This window comes from Mya arenaria, chromosome 6, assembly GCF_026914265.1.
Source record: "Mya arenaria isolate MELC-2E11 chromosome 6, ASM2691426v1".
NCBI classification, from domain to species: domain Eukaryota; kingdom Metazoa; phylum Mollusca; class Bivalvia; order Myida; family Myidae; genus Mya; species Mya arenaria.
Window position 1 is genome coordinate 74119195 of NC_069127.1, and position 6173 is coordinate 74125367.

Consider the following 6173-nt stretch of genomic DNA (forward strand, 5'->3'; position numbering starts at 1 on the left):
CTAGGATTTCTGTCAATGAACGGGCTTAATCAAACAGAGACTGGTGTTTTCATACTCCCGGTTGTACACCTAGGATTTCTGTCATCGAACGGGCTTAATCAAACAGAGACTGGTGTTTTCATACTCCCGGTTGTACACCTAGGATTTCTGTCATCGAACGGGCTTAATCAAACAGAGACTGGTGTTTTCATACTCCGGGTCGTACACCTAGGATTTCTGTCAATGAACGGGCTTAATCAAACAGAGACTGGTGTTTTCATACTCCCGGTTGTACACCTAGGATTTCTGTCATCGAACGGGCTTAATCAAACAGAGACTGGTGTTTTCATACTCCCGGTTGTACACCTAGGATTTCTGTCAATGAACGGGCTAAATCAAACAGAGACTGGTGTTTTCATACTCCCGGTTGTACACCTAGGATTTCTGTCAATGAACGGGCTTAATCAAACAGAGACTGGTGTGTTCATACTCCCGGTTGTACACCTAGGATTTCTGTCATCGAACGGGCTTAATCAAACAGAGACTGGTGTTTTCATACTCCCGGTTGTACACATAGGATTTCTGTCAATGAACGGGCTAAAGCAAACAGAGACTGGTGTTTTCATACTCCCGGTTGTACACCTAGGATTTCTGTCATCGAACGGGCTTAATCAAACAGAGACTGGTGTTTTCATACTCCCGGTTGTACACCTAGGATTTCTGTCATCGAACGGGCTTAATCAAACAGAGACTGGTGTTTTCATACTCCCGGTTGTACACCTAGGATTTCTGTCATCGAACGGGCTTAATCAAACAGAGACTGGTGTTTTCATACTCCCGGTTGTACACCTAGGATTTCTGTCATCGAACGGGCTTAATCAAACAGAGACTGGGGTTTTCATACTCCGGGTCGTACACCTAGGTTTTCATACTCCGGGTCGTACACCTAGGTTTTCATACTCCGGGTCGTACACCTAGGTTTTCATACTCCGGGTCGTACACCTAGGTTTTCATACTCCGGGTCGTACACTTAAGTTTTCATACTCCGGGTCGTACACCTAGGTTTTCATACTCCGGGTCGTACACTTAAGTTTTCATACTCCGGGTCGTACACCTAGGTTTTCATACTCCGGGTCGTACACTTAAGTTTTCATACTCCGGGTCGTACACCTAGGTTTTCATACTCCGGGTCGTACACTTAAGTTTTCATACTCCGGGTCGTACACCTAGGTTTTCATACTCCGGGTCGTACACTTAAGTTTTCATACTCCGGGTCGTACACCTAGGTTTGTCTTAGAGTGGATTCATTTTATCAGATTCATAAAAACAAACGATACTATACGAAGTGGAAACTACTGTCAATATGGTCAAAATAATAAAAACTGCATATTTGATTCGCCAGTTCAACAGAAACTAAATTTCAATCTTTGTTTTTACTTTCATGTCTAGAAATAGGAATTTAGGTCACAAAAGGATAAAGGACATGTGAGTCGATCAGGTAAGCAGACAGACCTTACACGCATTCGAACAGGACTTAGGCCTTAGCAAGGCTTGCACGATCTTGCACGATCATGGCGTAATCTAGGTTTAATGAGAGAAACATGTACTAACAGGGTGCAAGCATCGTAAGACAAAAACAAAACACACAGTAGATACATATTACTGTGGATACATACAAGGCTATACTAGGTAATAAAAAGGTATCGATCCGCTGTTTTGGCAATAGGAATGTTCTACTGCTAAATGGTTCTATTTTTGTTATTTTGTTCTCCCTAGGCCCAGACTGGGGTTTAGATAAGTATGTATCTAGCGATATTATTCACTTATTTTATGGTTATTTTACTGTTTTATACAGAAATTGCAGAAAAAGTGTTTTCGTTGTATTAAGGAGCGAACCCAAACCGTAATAGTCAAGATACAATAAGAACACTGACGCCTGTGCTACTCGACCACAAGAGCTTATACAAAAGCTGACGGATATTATAACTTTTAATACATTGGTAACATCACGTGATAATGTCAATCAAACCATCACGCTACAAGCTTTTCTGAATCGCGTTACTAACGTTTTTCTAAATTGTGGTCTTCAAAGACAATATTTTGAGCAAATATCAACATTTGTTGAAGGGTTCTAGCTGTCAGTATCTTAGTTTTAACACTCCTAAGGATTCGTCACACTTTATTACGTTACAAAACAATCATAAAAAGTGCATTTTATAAACCATGAGCGAGTCCCTTTAAACGGACCAGACAATGTTGGTATTGTACATGTCTGTAAAACAGAATTTGATTTATTGTTATATGTTGTATCTTTGATTTCATGTCTTATTTAAGGAATGAATTGCGTGGTTGATTTAATAATCGGGGTATACACGCAGTTGGGCTGCTTAAAGTTTGTGGAGTCCGAAGGTTTTTAAACATGAAACTCTAGTGACAACAATATTATAACAAATCATAAATTAACACTTTTCAATATGTTGATTTAAGTTGTTCGTGGCCAGCTAACCCAATTTAAACAATAACAAGATAAATACTTTTCAATGTACATGCATATTTATACGCGATCCGAGCATATCCAAAGAAGTTCATATTGACTTATGACTCTAATATAGGATGTGTTTTATAAACGCATGTCTTTATTGAACAGTATGAAAAGAGTATCCATATTGCAAGAACGATATTGCCATATTTGTAACCAGACAGTGAATTAAAATCTCTTTTTTTCACTGTCTCTTTAATTTGAAATTTATCATTATGCATCATTATGTGGTCACAAGTCATTGTTAATTAAATGTAGATCACATCAAAAACGTTTTAAAGGATACATTTTAAGCTTGTAAAAGGTCGTGCGTCAAGGAATGAGATTTTTTTTAATATAAATACCTTTGACATTCCCCACCACCCACTTTTTATTGTCAAATGTCCTTAATATATTTTGAAAAGGACGGAAATAGCAGATATACTTTGCGTCAAATCGGTCATTTCAGAAAGTGATATTATTTGTTATTTTTAAAATCTAAAGTGGTTTCAGTGTTCGTGAAAAGCGTACTTAGCCTGACACTTTCACGTTGAAAGGAGCATCCATTAAATGACAGTCAAATGCAAACGAGAGTGAGATATTGCAAATACAAATCATTGATTATTTTAAAAGGGTTAAGTGTGTTCTTTATTCGGCATCCGTTTGAATCAATTAAGGCTATTTGTTTAAACATATATACATATACCAAATATCAGATTGCGCGTTGTATGTGATCCAGCTGTATGCATGATATATTGAAATAAATTCGAACAAAAGCAGGGCTAATAATGTTTCTCTCCGAATAGCTTTACCTACACTAATAAGCGGTAGAAAGCACAGTTAAAAAGATTAGATGTGTATGCAATAGTATTCATGTGTTTACAACATTTAATTCTGAAAATTTTCAAATACAAGGTATCATATTTAGACTTGGACGTTGATTGAGCAAGGTGTGAAAGGAGACAGAAGCTTATCAAAGGAGATTATAAGTATCTTCCATGGCCGAGAGTGTAAGATAGGTTCATTCCGACCCGAGCGTAGGGTGTTTTGCGGAAACGAGGTTTACCGAGTTTCCGCAAAGCACCCTGCGCGAGGGTCGGGATGAACCTATCTTACACGAGCGGCTACGGTAGATGCTTTTTCTCCCACCTCAGTTAAACAAAATTAAGTAAAAATGTTTTTTTTTGCTGGAACTCTTTTGTGCTTAGTGAAAATAATTGCGTATGGATATGCGATAGCACGTGATTGTCATGGATATCCGCGCAGTGATCCAGTTAATGTTAATATTCAAATCGGTATTTTTAAATAGTTCTAAAGAGAATGGAGAATTTTTTCTTGAATGGTGCGTGAAAACTGTTTTATGGTGACATTTGAAGCGAGCAATAATTAATGAACATTCTAAATGTTACCATAAGACAAGATTTCCTTGATGCTACTGACAACAGTCTTCAACAAGGGAGGTAATTACAATGTGGTGACCATTAAAAAGGAGTTCCATACGGGCATTTTATCTTCGCCCGTGGGCAAGATAAGAATATCTAGCATGGTTAAATGATTGGATCTACTTATCTGAGGTGGGAGAAAAACAAGACACAAAGGAGGGAACGAAGAAAGTTGGGTAAACAACAAGGAGAGCAGGTTACAATTAAGATAATCAAGGGCGTTCCGGCTTAAGGAGGACATTTTGAATAATTGTAAATATATGCAGTTGTTCTCGTGGCCGAGGGCGATGTTTCCATCGATAAGGATTTCAACGTGAACTCTGTAATTTCTTCAACGTTCGTGAATGAGCGTTTCTCTGATGTTCGAGTATAAATGACGTTACATAAAACATATAAATGTTACTTTCGACTTTCCCACAGGTACGCCATTTACACAAGCTAGTGTAATATAAATGTTACTTTCGACTTTCCCACAGGTACGCCATTTACACAAGCTAGTGTAATACCAGTGCTACCAGGTTTAATTAGATATGGCAACTACACTGTTAATAGTTGTACTTGTTTTCTGTTATGCAAACTGTCACAACATATTCACATTCAGTAGATCTAGAAGTTTTGATCTTCAAAATGTTTCTGTGGTAACCACTCTAGTTCAGATTTCGATAAACACATGTTCGACGGAGTGCAAATCTAGACGTAGGTGTAAGTTTATAGTCTACAGCCGAAGAAACAAAGTATGCCAGCTCCTCAGCCTCAAAGAAAGTGATTTCAAAGTGGAGATCATACAAGACAACAGCTGCCTTTATGGAACCAAGACCACATGGGATATGGTAACTATTAGTCTTAATAGGTTTTCAATAGTCCTATTTCGGACGCTGTTCAATAGTTCATGCTCCAACCCTCGCCAATGGGATCGGCATACAGATTCACATTTAATTTAGAAGAGCTAATAAAAAATAAATTAAAAAGATAAAATATAAGCATATTGTAACCACCAACCTTCCATTCAGTAACGGAAATAATCTCCAAATTTCTGTGAAGTCATTAAAATATTGTATTATGCGAGCTATTTAAAAGTATGCGCACTGGCTATTATAAAGTCATTTGCTAAGCATTTGCCGTATAACACCTAGAAAGAAACCATTTTTTTGTTCGTCTTTTAAACGTGAAGTAGTCAGCGTCGGGCTGTGCCTAGCTGTGCCTGGCCTGGCAACTGAATTGCTTAGAAGTTTTGTAATAAACAAATTGTTAGAAGTCGGAGGTGCTCACGCCTCTGTTTTACTCTCAGTGCACAGACGTTTACCAGATCTTGGATTAACGAAGAAAATATTATAAATGGTTTCATTCAAGTGATGTTGACGGCTTTTCTGAAGAACACATATAGGTTAAAATAAGGCCTTAACAAGAGAGTGACAGCGCAAAAGAGCCTTTAGTTAGAACTGCAGGAAAATTGCCTAACAGAAGAAGCAAATAAATGCAATAATTTGTCTATTAAAAGTGTACATTTTCTTTCAATACATTATTATGTTTAATCACTAGACTTAAAGGATAAAACAAAAATAAAACATATGATTTGTCTACAATTCAAATACTTTTGTCTATTTTTGAGCATTTATACATTCTTTTTTCTATTCTAGCTACGTGACCACAAATTCTCCAGTTAAAAATCACCCATTTATCGCTAATATAGGTTTATCAGAACACAAATCTAATGCATTTTTTATCATTAAAATCAAATGAGTAAAACATAATAATGCCTTAAAATTCAACAAATATAAAATTGCAATTTACTGTGCCTCTTTAACATTGAAGCCACGTCATTTAGGTAGTTCAAAACACTATGGACTTGCCAAGCCATAACAGACTTGCATGATCATTTACACAACTAATAATATCATGTGTGTTATATCGGCTCTGCTCAAACCCCATACAATAAAGTAGAATGTGCACTTTTTTCTACAGTCTGCCTATTCAAGTTGTAGCGAGTGTTCGTCTTCTGCTGTATGTGAGCAAACCGGAGGTAGCAACCCCATATGCGATACTAAAGGTAAAGACATCTGGTCTCATTTGCGAACAATTGGTCTCAGTAAACAATTTATTTCAATCATAGTGTCATCTTTTTATGAATAAGCATCGATTTCTCGTTTCAAAACTTCTTTGCGAGATTACAGTAAAAAACAACAACATTGCTAAGAAAAAGCAAAGGATTTAATAATCATCAATATTTATTCATA